Below are 15,548 nucleotides of genomic sequence, written 5' to 3' on the forward strand. Positions count from 1 at the left end.
ACGGTCAAGGAAGAGCGGTGATGTTGAGTTTAGGTAACTCTTATGTGTGACACCCAATATGTGAGTTGTTTACTTTCATGAAGGTCAGTGATTAGTGTGTGATGGCGTTGAACTGATACTCTGGAAGTTGGGAGCACAAACTAGAGTACAGTGGAACTTAATTTATGCTCGAGCATTGACTGTGGTTAAGAAAAGAAGGGACTAGAAGTTGCAGGCGGAGTCATATGGAGTCTTTGGAGTAGCAGCAGTGCCCATGGGATAAGCTTAAGTCCAATGTACATGGAAGTTTGAGACATGGATAATTCCAGGGTGGTGGAGTATATTCGCCAAGGTGGAGTTTGTTAGAGTTGTGTCAAATATAGTGTACAAGGTAGGTTACAATTGGACTTGTATTTGTATTGTGTTTAGATAGGATTTGGAGCCGTGTCCAAGTAGGACACTTGTATCCTAGGCCTGTCATATATAGCGGGGCTAGACACACAATGTAACCTATGCCAACATAATAGCATCGAAACACATGGGAAGCCGGCGGCATGTGCCAGTGTCCAGGGCGACCGGGTGCGGTATTGTAGCGGTGTCATGGGGAGGAGTGCCCATAGTCAGGCCCTGAGGATGTGGCCATATCGGTGAAACTCGTTAACAAATCTCGGTGTCGTACTCGTGTGATTTCTTGGTCATCGGATGATCAACGGTATGCTCGGATTTATTCTAACAGTGGCGTTGCGACGTGTGTGGCAATGGTGATGGTAGCGAGCAGAGCCTGGTCGCGGCTTGTCCTTCTGATGCTGAAGGTCCAGTGCACCAATGGGTGTGCCTATGTTGGTTTCTGGCTGTGATAGAGAAGTCGGAGTTGCGGGTGGTGGGGCCACTACGACAATGATGACTCCATGAGGGAGGTTTTCAAATAGTGGTGCTCTCCTGGTGTTGCATTGGACTAGGTTGGTGCGAGGCTTACAACTTTCTTGTGTGATGCTCGTTGGCAAAATCGGAGCTGTCATGTCCTCAACGATGCGGTCGACTGTTTGGCATGGCTTTATTGTTTGATGCTACCTCTCGACGGCTGTGTCGTTGGTTGTGTCGTGATCTTATTTGTGGCCAGGTCGTTCGTGTGTGCCCCTTGTGGGGTTTGTAACTTAGGTTTTTGTCTGGTTTTCCTCTAATTAATTGGAGAACTCTCTTCTTCTTAATCAATGAAAATGGCAAATCTTTTGCCTTAAAAAAAGATGTCACCTGTGAGGATGTGAGTGAATCACAAGATATTCCCTGAGCTGCTTAAGGCATCGATGTATGCCAAAATGATGGTGCCAAATGCTAAAGTAGCTTTTAGCACTAGTTCGGCCAATTTGGGGGGTGGGGGGGGGGTGCTACCAAATTAGAAAAACAGGGAACCGATGCCGAACTTTCTGCCGGTCGCGAGCGACCACGTATATGCCACGCGGTCAGAAGGGTCTGCACGCACCTGTTCCCGTCCACTCTCTTCTTATCCTTTCACCCCTGCTCACCTCTATCCATTTCTCTCGCGCATATCCATCCCCCACTGCCCTCTCCATGTGTCTGGCTCTGGCCAGTGTCATGGTTTTCTTCGGCGAGTCACCACCGGAGAGGCATCCTCTACTCCTCTCTTCACCTCCCTACAACGAGGTTTTTCTCCTTTTATCTTTAGAGATCATCGAGCCTCCCATTCATGCTGCCAGAAGCCCCCGTGTGATGGGCCACGGGTCGGTGATGGACGGAGGAGGAAGGACGCCATGGAGCCACACCTGGTGGATGGGAAGAGCTGCAACCAGCCTAGCCGGGAGCTGCAACCGGTGGATGGAGGAGCTATGAGAGGTGGGTGACCACGGCAGCGGGCAGGCAACAGGGTGGGTGACTGCGACCGAACCAGTGCTACAACCACGGTGACCAGATGCTCGAACCAGTGCCCAAATTTGCTACCACCGTAATTTGTTTTGCTAGAACCATCAACAGTTATTGCTACCATCGATTTTTTTGGTCTTGTTGGAACCACACCCAATTTTCATTTTTGCTACCACCATAATTCTTTTTTGCTGGAACCATCAATATTTTTTGTGACCATCAATTTTTTGGTATTGTTGGAACAACGCCAAAATTTTGAAAGTTTTGCTACCACCGGCCTTTTGGTTTTGCTGGAACGAGCTTCATCTTTTGCTACAACAGGTGGTTTTTGATTTTTGCTGGAATACCGTCCATTCTTTTTTTATTTACACTTCTTGTATTCTATGACATAAGGGAAAGTCTCAATGAATTCAACCCATTTAGCATGTCTACGGTTCAGTCTTGCTTGACTTTTAATATGTTTCAAAGATTCATGATCAGAATGTATAACAAATTCTTTGGGCAATCAATAATGTTGCCATGTTTCTAAAGTCCGTTTAGGAGCAGATAATTATTTATCATAAGTAGAATAGTTCAGACTAGGCCTACTCAATTTTTCAGAGAAGTATGCAATAGGTTTACCATCTTGTAATAACACACCTCCTAATCCAATTCCACTAGCATCACATTTAAGCTGAGAAGTCTTATTAAAATCAGGAAGTTGGAGTAAAGGAGCATGCATTAAGTTATCTTTCAATACCAGGAAGGCTTCTTCCCGTGCGGTAGCCCAAACAAAAGCCACATCCTTCTTTATAAGCTCATTGAGAGGTGCAACAATGGTGCTGAAATCTCTCACAAAATGCCTATAGAAACCAGCGAGTCTAAGAAAACTCCTCACTTGTGTGACCGTTTTGGGCTGCGACTAACTCTCAATAGCTTCAATCTTGGCTTTATCATGCTGCTCGACGCCCCTGTGTGATGGACCATGGGTCGGCGATGGATAGAGGAGGAAGGACACCGTGGAGCCACACCTGGTGGACGGGAAGAGCTACAACCAGCCTAGCCAGGAGCTGCAACTGGTGGACGGAGGAGCTGTGACAGCTGGGTGAACACGGCAGTGGGCAGGCAACGGGGTGGGTGACCGCGACCGAACCAGCGCTACAACCATGGTGACCAGATGCTCGGACCAGTGCCCAATTTTGCTACCACCATAATTTGTTTTGCTGGAACCATCAACAGTTTGCTACCATTGATTTTTTTGGTCTTGTTGGAACCACACCCAATTTTCATTTTTGCTACCACCATAATACTTTTTTGCTGGAACCATCAATATTTTTTGTGACCATCAATTTTTTGGTTTTGTTGGAACAATGCCAAAATTTTGAAAGGTTTGCTACCACCGGCCTTTTGGTTTTGCTCGAACGAGCTTCATCTTTTGCTACAACAGGTGGTTTTTGATTTTTGCTGGAATACCGTCCATTCTTTTTTTTTATGTTTTTGCTACCAACATTTTTCTAGTTTGCTGAGGTAGCACAGTTTTTTTGCTACCACCGTTGTCTTGAATGCGAACCACGGGGGATGACACCATTGATTCTAGAGGGGTGGTGAGGGAGAGGGGCGAGGGGATGGGGCAGCACCGACGAGGGGCAAGCGGCGACGGTGAAAAAGGCTTCAACTGGCGAGGAGAAGTTTTAACCGAAGGTTAAGAAAGCTTCAACCAGGACAAGTCTATGCACGCACGAGCGGCGAATGGCGGGGGAGAGGGTGCGGGGTGCTGCGATGAGCTATGGCGGTGGGGAGAGGACGCGGGTGCTTTCATGTCTTGCCGGAGCACACACACACGACGGCCGAGGCAGGGGCATCGCATGCAACAGATCTGAAGGGAAGGAAGAAGATGATGACATAGGGGAGGAGGGATCGGACGGGTTCTCGCACGCTCGATCGAACGGCTGCAGGCCAATCGACCCAAATTTGGGCCGGCGCGCCGGCACCTAGCGGTGCCCATGAAATATTGTATGTTTTCCTAACAGCCAAAAACAATAGCTAGATTTCCCACCATTGTGATGAGGTGGTGAGTTCTTTTTATCCTTTAGGATCCACATACGTTGTGGAGACAATGCCAAATTCCGAATAATGGGTAAATTTGACAGCAACACACCATAGATGCCAGCAAAATTTGCATATTTGTTGGTTTGCTTGGTCCCAGGCTACATCACTTGCCCCAACCCGGTGTTGACCAGAGATGCATAGTCGGTCATCTTTTTTTTATGCGAACATCTAGGTGCTGTTCCTTAGAGCATCTCCAACAGGAACGCAACACCAAAAAAGCATTTACAGCACCGGAATCGCAAGTTTTTGCAGGCCGCGGAGTGCTGGCTCCAGCGGCTGCTAAAAAATATAGGGCGTGCGAGCCGCACCAGCAGACGCGCTATATTTCTTCTCTTTACGTGCGTATAGGCATAGATAGATAGAAAAGGATAAAAATGATAGATAGTACATAGATAGATAAAAAGAGTACTCCTCGTCATGCTCCTCCTCCGACTCAGACTCCGCCTCGGTGATGTCCTCCTCCGACGTCTCAATGAAGGCGTCAAGGAACCGTTCATCGTTGGAGTCCCAGGATGACACGTCTCCTAGCTAGATGTTGAATTCAGCGGCCGCCTTCCGCGTACCCCTGTCCTCGTGATAGGCGGCTCGCTCCGCCCTCCTCTCCTCCCTCTCCTCCCTCCTTTGCATGAAGAACTGCTGCTCGTTGATGACGTCCTACGGGAAGCGTTGGGGCCCCAACACCATGGCTTCCTCTTCCATCTCGGCGAGGCTGAGATGATGCTCCCGCCTCCGGTTCTCATGACGATCCTCGTCGGTGATAAGCCGCGGGGGAGGCGCCAGCTCCCGCATCGGCACCTCTAGGAGGTTCATGTCCCTATGGGACCGCCATATATGCCACACCGCCGCGTCGTGCGCGCGGGCGGCCACGTGGGCGGTGTCAAAGGTGCCGAGGTGGAGGCGCACATCTCTAGACCGAATCTCAGTGGAGAAGGTGCCAGAGGGGCGCGCGCGGACGCCATGGCAGTCCGAAACTCCCCGACAGCGCGGTGGGCGTCGGCGGCAAGGCGAGAAAGTGACAGAGGGAGCGGGGAGAGAGTGGTAGAGGGCGTGTGGTGAGGTGGAGAGCAATGGGAGGGCACGCGACGGGCACTGCATTTTATAGGCACGCCTGACGCCGCACGCGCCCTGCCGCTTTTTCAAGTGCGCGCAATCTTTTCCCGCGCGCCTGAGTTTCCCGCCGCCGCTGGAACACGCGAAACCGCCCGGCGCTCTAAAATCGCATTTTACCGCACGCACACTTTTTTTGCAGCCACTATTGGAGGTGCTCTTAGACCTTTGTGAATCATTAGTTTGGCTGGTTGCATGGATTCGTTCGTTCCAGGGCACCCACCTCCACCCCCTCCTCCGACAAGTATCCTGTAACGTATGTTAGTTCTGATGTTGATCACTTACAAGTGGGCCTGAGGCATTGGCTGGCCCACATGTCAGTGACCAACACCAGAATTGACATACGTCAGAGGAGCTGCTCCCCTCCCCCCTCAACATACGATCTTGTAAGCAAGGGCATCATCATTCTATATGCAACCCGCCTCTTTTAGCTTGTTTTGCCCACCCTATCACCAAACCCATGCAAAAACCTCTGCACCTGTTTTCCTATCACTTCTTACCAACCAAGCCTCTCTCCCTGTTCTATCTCTGCCTGATCTGATCCTTCATCTTCTCTGCCCTTTCTCCACAAACCGAGCCACTCGCCAAAAACTGATAGAGGCAACAATGTCTCGTCTTTTGATGAGATGGTGGCTATTGTTTTTGGTGGAGAAGACTTTGACGATCCGACTACGAACGTGGGAGGTCGTCACCTCCTGAGTCGTTAGACTTTGGGTTTTATTTAGTAGTATTTCAAAATAGCCTATTAGTAGTATTTCAAAATTACATGGGTCTGGCCCAAAGCCCCTTGGCAAGGTGGGACTAAAATACCTCCTGAGTCATTTCCCCGACAATACAGACTCTAAAAAATAGCCTATTAGTAGTATTTCAAAATTACATGGGTCTAGCCCAAAAATAAGATGGCGGAGCACCTATATTAAGCAATGGACAAAATTTATGAAAGGGCATCTTGTATATTTCGTCTATGCACTTGTACATCATCATGGTGGGTCCAAAGTGCTGAAACTCCACTAGAAACTCCGTTCTTGTTCCCCTTGCGCATGCCATCATCTCCATGCTTGATCACACTTCAATGTTCATCCTTATTGTCCAAACTAGGCCCTTCATTTGTAAGCAAAACAAATGTATCCAATTTAGGCAACATCATATTCTTGTGAACAGTATAATTGTTACCGAGAAACGTAAGTACCTAGTAATTTAAGTGCACATGAGCTCTAGTAATTGGTCCCATGTATGTAACAACAGGGGTTGTGGGTGTAACTATGGTAGTAATGTCCTCATCATCCCCCCTTCTTGAATTGAAGTCGTCCTCGATGGAATTAAAAGTGGGACTAACCCCAAAATCTGCAGGCAGCTCAAGTTTATATGCATTATCATTTATTTTCCCTAACACCTTAAAAGGACCATCCACACGTGATAGCTTAGACTTGCACAAATCAGTAAACCTATCTTTGCATAAATATAACCAAACAAGATCTCCAAGAGCAAAGACAACATGTTTTCTACCCTTATCTCCAACAAGTTTATATTTAGCATTCATGCGCTCAATATTCTCCTTAATTAACTCATGCATTTTAAGCCAATTCAACATGTTGTTTAGCATCAAAATTAACCTTCTATGATGATGGAAGAAGCAACAAATCAATGGGTGCACGAGGTAGGAAACCGTACACAATTTCAGAAGGGCACATCTTAGTAGTAGAATGCAACGAACAATTATAAGCAAATTCAATATGAAGCAAACATTCTTCCCACATTTTCAAGTTATTCTTCAAAACAACCCAAAGCATAGTAGACAATGTTCCATTGACTACTTCAGTTTGTCCATCAGTTTGGGGGTGACATATAGTACTAAAAGTAGTTTAGTCCTCAACTTAACCCATAAACATCTCCAAAAGTGGTTAAAAAACTTAGTATCATGATCTGAAACAATTGTATTTGCCAGACTATGCAAGCAAATAATTTCACGAAAGAACAAATCAGCAACATTAGCAGCATCATCACTTTTATGACATGGTATAAAGTATGCCATTTTCAAAAATCTATGCATGACAACAAATACGCTATCCCTCCCCTTTTTTTTGTTTGAGGTAAATCTAAAACAAAATCCATAGATATGTCCTCCCATGGAACACTAGGTATAGGCAAAGACATATATAAACCATGAGGATTGAGTTGTGACTTAGCTTTTTGACATGTAGTGCAACGAGAAACAAAACGCTCAGCATTCCATCTCATCGTTGGACAAAAGAAATGTGTAGCTAGTACGTCCTCCATCTTATTCACACCAAAGTGTCCCTTTAATCCTCCTCCATGCGCCTCCTACAACAACAGAAGACAAACGGAGCTAGCTGGAATGCATAGCTTGTTAGCACCAAACACAAATCCATCATTAGCGACGAACTTGTTCCATGTTCTCCCTTCTTTACAATTCTGCAATACATCTTTAAAATCAACATCATGCACATATTGATCTTTGATGGTCTCCAAACCAAATATTTTAAAGTCAAGTTGTGAAAGCATAGTATAGCGACGGGACAGTGCATCAGCAATAACATTTTATTTACACTTCTTGTGTTCTATGACATAAGGGAAAGTCTCAATGAATTCAACCCATTTAGCATGTCTATGGTTCAGTTTTGCTTGACTTTTAATATGTTTCAAAGATTCATGATCAGAATGTATAACAAATTCTTTGGGCCATAAATAATGTTGCCATGTTTCTAAAGTCCGATTAGGAGCAGATAATTCTTTATCATAAGTAGAATAGTTCAGACTAGGCCTACTCAATTTTTCAGAGAAGTATGCAACAGGTTTACCATCTTGTAATAACACTCCTCCTAATCCAATTTCACCAGCATCACATTCAAGCTCAAAAGTCTTATTAAGATGAGGAAGTTGGAGTAAAGGAGCATGCGTTAAATTATCTTTCAATATCGGGAAGGCTTCTTCCCGTGGGGTACCCCAAACAAAAGGCACATCCTTCTTTATAAGCTCATTGAGAGGTGCAACAATGGTGCTGAAATCTCTCACAAAATGCCTATAGAAACCAGCGAGTCTAAGAAAACTCCTCACTTGTGTGACCGTTTTGGGATGCGACTAACTCTCAATAGCTTCAATCTTGGCTTTATCAACTTCAATTCCCTGTGGAGTAACAACATAACCAAGATAAGACACTCAGTTGGTGCAAAAGGTGCACTTCCCAAGTGTCGTGGGTTTCTCATGGCAGATGTCCTTGTGAAAGGACTTAGTCGTGGAGCCATCGCAATGGGTTAACTTAAAGGGGTTAAACCGGACAAGGGGACACGGAGAGTTTATACTAGTTCGGCCCCTTCGATGAAGGTAAAAGCCTACGTCTAGTTGTGATTGGTATTGCTTAGGTTTCGAAGGCCAGGGAGCGAATCCGTTTTGTCTGGGTCTCGAGTTGTTGTCTGTCCCCTGAACCGCTGCCGGGTCGTCCCCTTATATACATGGGTGGTGCCCGTCGATTTACAGAGTCCCGAAGCCGGATCATAAACGTTTCCAGTTCGGTCTCTACACTTCCTATCTTACAAAGCAAGTTACATGATTAAGTCGGTTTACATCTACAGGCCTTAACTCACTTCTGGGCCTTAGGCCTTCGTAAAGCGCCATCATCTTCACATCTTCATGGGCTTCTAATCTTCATAAAGTTAATCCGGCTACTCCTGGCCGGTTTACGTCCAGTAGTAATATCCCCAACATTAGGCCCCAGATTGATTTGAACAGGTTTCATGTCAATCCTTAGTAAAAGCTTCATCTTCCACATCTTCTCATACTTTGGTAAACCGCCGTGACGTCATCTTCTCGGATCATGGTAAACCGTCATGATGTCATCTTAATTAATGGTCCTCCGACAATCGAGGCGACAGCTCCGCCTCACTTCCAAGTTTTGGCTCCTCGATTTTCGCTCCTGACACCTATCCCTTGCCTTTATAAATAAGACCGGGGAGTCATTTTCACTTTTTCCCCTCGTGCCTCTTTGTGTCGTCTTCCTTGCACTGCTCAACCTCCAGAGCTCCGCCGCCACCATCGACCATCGCCTCTGCTCCGACTCCTGCCGCTGCATCACCCTAAACGCACCAGAATACTGCGGCATCTCTCCGCCATTCCCGTGATACTGGTAACTCTTTTTCCTTCCACCCTAGATCTTGTTTTTAGGGTTTCACTGCTCGTCGGAGTTCATCGAAAAACTCAGTGCTGTTCTTCTCTTTTCTTCTCTGTAGCATCCTAGGCTAGGTTGGATCTGTTATCCTTGCGCGACCATAGCCGTAATCATATTCTCCTCATTAGACTCTCTCTTTATATCAAGAACAACTTATCTGAATCTGCTAAACTGTTTAAATACCTGAAGCTTGAACCTGAATATATTCCAGTTTCTGTCATACCTTAGATCGAAATTTTCATATACCTCTATGAAATCTGTTTCTCCTTACTTAGGTATTTTTAGATCTGTACTCCTCACACCAATATAGGCGGTTTAACTTTGCAAGAATGACAATCCGCTATACACCATTAGTCCCCTTGTTGAACCGCCAATGTACTTCCCCTTAGAACCTGTATTTAATAAATTCTTGTATGGAATTGCCAACTCCGGTTTAGCGATATGTTTATATCCTTGATATAACCTTGCCCTTCATTATTATATCAGCCTCCGGTTTATGCAATCTTATGCACCAGTATATGTTGATATCATTACCTCTTGTGTGTTATCCTGAATGATTTGTAAACCGGCATTTCTTCCACAACTTTTTTGCTCTATAATGGCCAAGCAATTTACCGCTTGCAACTGAGCTCATTCCTGGGTCACCGAGGAACAATTGAACGATATGGTTAGCATTGGTACTTTGTCTAAGAAGACTGAGATTAAATGGCGAGTTCCAGGAGCAGAAAATCCTCCGACCCCGAGGCAGGGCGAGGTGGTGGTCTTTGTCGACCACATAGGTCGTGGCTTCAAACTGTCAGGGTCAAAGTTTTATCGAGATGTGCTTGCCAATTTCCAACTCCATCCTCAAGACATCGGGCCCAACTCAGTATCCAATCTATGTAACTTCCAGGTCTTCTGTGAAGTGTACTTACAGGAAGAACCAACTGCGGAGCTGTTCCGGGACTTCTTTCACTTAAACCGGCACACAGAATTTGTAAATTGCCCCAACACTGAACTTGGTGGTGTCTCAATTCAAAAGCGGAAAGAAGTTGAATTTCCTCATGCCAAACTGCACAGCCACCCAAAGGAATGGAACCAGACTTGGTTTTACTGCAGAGACACTTCTCCTGAAGATGAGAATCCCCTCCCAGGCTTTCGTGATCACTGGCTTTCCAACACCCATCCAATGGCGCAACGCTTAAGTTCCGCAGAAAGGGCGAAATATGCCCCTCAACTCGCCAAACTCCGGGCTTTTATGGCCAACGGTTTAACATGTGTTGATTTCGTGCGCTGTTGGATATCTTGGAGCATCTTGCCGCTAAGCCAGCGTCCCGGTTTAATGTGTGAGTACACTGGTGAGGTTGAAGACCCTCAACGCCATTGCAACATTCAAGTGACTGATGAAGAAGTCACTGAAAGTGTAAAGAAAATTTTGAATGAATCGGAACTAGTCTGTAGTCAAACCGGCTTGAATCCCTTCTATACCAAGAACAAACCGCCTGCTGTAAGCACTATTCTTCCTTTTCATCTTTGATATCTTTTAATTTGTGCAACTTGTAATCCTTCTTCTGTGTATGTATGTATAGGGTGATGATCCCTTCTGGAAACGGAAAACCGTAGAAAAAGCAGTAAAGCCAACCGGGGATAAAGCGGTCAAACCATCTCGCCCCAAAACCAAAGCCGTCAAACGGACGTCAAAACGGAAAACGGCTGACCGGATCAACATGGAACTTGATGATGATGCTGATGATCCGGAAGTTGAGGTAGAACTTGACTCACTTGGCTCCCTTTTCATGCATCTCATTAACAATGATCTTCCTCAGGAGGACGCAGAAGGCAGTCAAGCTGATGATGTAGAGGTAATTACCCTTTCCTTCTGTTCAGACTCTAAGCCAACACAAAAAACCCGTCAAGCAGTCCGAAAAGTAAGCTTTTCTCATCCTTTTGCTCATTTGGATCCAACATTTATTTTGAAGACTCAACAGCATGAAGCTCGCCGGACAACCCGACACAGTGGCCAACATGTTACTTCAACCGGTTTACCTGACACCCCGGTTCGGAAGCGCCGGTCTGAGGTCTCTCCTACTCCTGACAATTCTTACCCCAAGGTAGGTTATTTCAGACAACCTCTTAATCCGTCCGATTCAAATTATCAGGTGACACCTCCCTCATCTTCTGGTGAATCGACAGCAACTCAACTCCCCCCTCTGAAAACTGCGGCTGGGTAAGCTTTGTAACCTTTCATCTCAATGTGTTGTAAATCTGGAATAAAATGTTAACCCTCTTTTTAATTTTGTCTGTAGAGCCAAAGCCAGACCCAGCAAGAAAGCTCGGGTCAACAATCCGCCCGAAGACCCAGCCACTTTTGAAGAAGAACCAAGAGGTGACCCGGATCAGACTTGTGAACCGGAGGGCCCTCATCCTGAAGCCGCCTCTGACGACCTGCCCTTTCAAGGCCAAAACACTGATGAACCAACAGACGCTGAGCCTTCCGCGCCTGACACTGAACCGGCAGAGCCAAACCGGGCTAGTCCGTTGAGAGATGCTGAGACTCCATTATCACCAGCCAAAAACACTGAAGGCCAAGGAGACGATGTTATCATTACTGGAATGGGCCACAGCTCTCCTGCCATCCCGTAATCTTGGCTCAACATAGTGCCAAAGAAGAGCAGGTTGCTAGGGAAAAAGGCAAATGGAGTAGTGATTTATCAAATTATGCTCATCTCAACGCTGAAGAACTTCACTCTGGCTTCTTGAACCGTCTTCACTCAAACCGGGACTATGAAGCCGGTTTGGTGAATTTGATGAAGGAGCGATATGAGGTATTTTCATCTCCCTTTGTTCGTTGATTCAAAGTTGAAATACTAGCCCAAGTAGCCCCAAGGGCCGTTTTATGATGTTAATCATAAACCGGGTCTTTGTAGCACTTTAAGTTTCTCATCATTGATCCTCAAAATGTCAGGTCTCTAATAAGAACCAAGACTCATCTTTTAACAATTAGATAGCTTTCCGCAGCATAGCCCCCAAAGGCTGGTTTAACTTGGCAAGTTAATCCGGGTTTTAATCCATGCATCCGTTTTAGAACAGACGTACATTAGCCCCCAAGTGTCCAGGATAATGCTTGCATTGTTCTGGAGACTTGTATAAAATGTAGTACTTTAGAGCAAGTAGGCATTAGCCCCCAAGTATGAAGTGCATAACTTGTTATACGCTTTGTACTTAGAACATATATATATATCCTGTTGTTTAATATACCTTCAATGTTGCAGGCTGAACAGAGGAATAGAGATGCCCGAAACTCTAACTTGCAAGAGAATGTGAAGTCACAACAAGCAGAAGCTGCAAAAGCCAAAGAGGAGCTGACCCAAGCCCTGGCCGTAATGGAAAAGCTGAAAGAATCTTTCAACAAAGATCGTGCTGACTGGGAAACCGAAAAATCCGGTTTAACCAAAAGAGCTGAAGACGCCGAGGCAGCCCTGAAACCAATTGTAGATGAACTAGCTGGCTTGAAATGGCAAATCAACGCTATGACTTCTGCTATCTTTGGTAAGTATCTGCTTATGTGTTTTCCGCAATTCAATGAACCTTATCATTGACCAGAACATTGATATAAACCCTTGGCAGGCACTCGGATTGCTCATCTTGGCACAGACACACGGATGAAGCTCAAAGCGGCGTATACTTTGATTGAACAGTTGTACTCTGGGTCTCAATAGGCTATTTGCACGGCGGCTTACAACAAACCGGCCCCAACCCTGATAAAAGAAACACTTGAGAAGCTGGCCATGTTACCAGCCCGGATTGTCGAATTGAAGAAGGCAGCTACCAGAGCAGGAGATTTGACCACACTTATTCGAGCCAAAGCCTGGATTCCAGACCTTGAAGCGGAGGATATCATTAAAGGATACCCAGGTGTGAAGGAGGACGGGTCAAACTTCGATAATGACGACCTCCGGTGACTGACCAAAGAGATGCGGCCAGTAGCCAGCAAGTTGGCCGAAGACACAGACTTGTCCCATTTTGAACTGGCTTATGATGCTGAAGGGAAAAGACAGCCTGCCGAAATCCATGAAGTTGAAGAACTTGTGCCTCCGATTCATAAGCACACTTATGCTCCTGATATTAACCCATCCAATCTTATCCATGAAGAGGTAGTATTTCAAGCTTTAACTATAATCGATTGGTCGACGGTTGATTTCCAGCGTCTGGGGAGGGATGAAGATGTGCCCACACCAGCTGACCCTCAACCATCAAACTGTCCAGATGAAGCGTCTTAAACCGGTCACTGGTTTACTGGCTATTGTGTACCGATACTTTGAAAAACAATTATGCAATTGGAGCCGCTTTGAAAGCTTCTTGTAATAGGATAGCCAAAACTCCGTTATCTGCCATGCCATTGAGCATGTTTTGTAATACCTCGTGACAACTTGTTCCACCTTTTGGGATCGATTTATCCTTAACTCAGGAATAGTTTCGTTCCTGAATACAAAAACTTGCAAAGTGTCCTAGTGGTTTACCACTGGACGGGTTATGATGCTCAACATATATACAATACTTAGATGAATGATCAAAGTTGGTGTATAAAAAGTAATATGTGCAACATAACTCGTTGGTTGACCAACTATTTGGTAAAGGTGCTAATACCAATCCGGAGTAATAATAACTCCATCCTTATAGTGCCGAATTATGATAATAAACCGTACCGGGATAGGATAATCACCGGGTTTTCTTTATAGCACTGGTGATTTAGTCAAACCAGACCGGGACAATGAACACCGGTTTATAACTGACCATGTACTGACAACTTGTAGTTGAAAGGCAAGCCGGGTCAAGAATGCCGGTTTATCAGAAGACACTTATGAATTTCAACAAATAAAACTCAAAAAGGAAATATGCAAGGCTTTTTACGAGCTGCCAGGCTCCAAATCGAGGCTTTTCATGGGCTGCCAGGCCTCTGAGTTAAACCATTTAACAAAGCCTTTTAAGATGGGCCTCCAATTAACCAATCGTCGTTTTAACTTTGACAAGTTCAGGGTCTGTATAAGATTGACTTGACAAACGTTCGGCGGGTCATACCAGGATTACCTGGACAGGAGTGGCTTACTTGATGAAGGCAGGTTAACCCGGGTTTTTAGGTGAATACACCAGGCTTCCAAGCCATGGCTTGATAGCCAATTACAAGGGTCCTTTCAAACTCTTTGTTGCTTTGCAAAAAGAGCCCCCAAGTAACTTTGTGAGTTGTGCTCAGTGGGTGCCCATGTTTGAGTTTGGGCTTTGTGCAACACTCTCTTTGGCCCCACATATTTTCCTTTGTGGCTGAAACGCCTATCAAGAGGTGTAGCTATGGTGTGATAACAACCAAGCCCCTAGTGATATCCTTTCGTGGTTTCAAATTGATCAAAAAGGTGTAGCTATGGTTCAGATATAACCAAGCCCCCTAGTGATTTTCTTTATATCCGTGTGGCTGCAGAGACCGGATTAACAAAACACTCCGCTTGGTCATAAACTCTTGTGAGCACACACATGATGTAAAAAGAACAGATACCCCGCTTGAATGGAGGCTCCGGTTTATTATATAATATATACATTGTCATAAATATGTACATATGAAGAGCTTATGGCTCAAGTATAGTAAGGCCGAAGAAGAGCTATGTTCCACGGCCGCTTGGTCTCCTCCTCCGATTTACGTGAGTCTTGGTGCTCTCGAACATCAATAAGGTAGTATGACCCGTTGTGCAGATTCTTGCTGACCACAAAAGGTCCTTCCCAAGGTGGGGATAACTTGTGCATATCAGTTTGATTCTGAATGAGCCGGAGCACCAAATCGCCCTCTTGAAAGGTTCTGGTCTTAACCCGGCGGCTATGATATCGTCGGAGATCCTGTTGATAAATCGCCGAACGTGCTGCTGCGAGGTCACGTTCTTCATCTAACAGGTCCAGAGAATCTTGACGTGTTGTCTCATTATCCGCTTCAACATAAGCTGCCACCCGGGGCGAATCGTGACGGATGTCACTAGGGAGAACCGCCTCCGCTCCATAAACCATGAAGAAAGGTGTGTAACCTGTCGATCTGTTAGGTGTGGTGTTGATGCTCCATAACACAGAAGGTAATTCCTCCACCCAACAACCCGGTGTCCGTTTCAAAGGAACCATAAGCCGGGGTTTAATACCTCTCAAAATTTCTTGATTTGCCCTTTCCGCTTGACCATTAGATTGGGGGTGAGCCACGGATGCTATATCAAGCCGGATGTGCTCACGTTGGCAAAATTCCTCCATCTCTCCCTTTGACAGATTAGTACCATTATCAGTTATAATGCTGTGTGGAAAACCA

This window comes from Triticum aestivum, chromosome 6A (assembly GCF_018294505.1).
Source record: "Triticum aestivum cultivar Chinese Spring chromosome 6A, IWGSC CS RefSeq v2.1, whole genome shotgun sequence".
Classification (NCBI taxonomy): Eukaryota; Viridiplantae; Streptophyta; class Magnoliopsida; order Poales; family Poaceae; genus Triticum; species Triticum aestivum.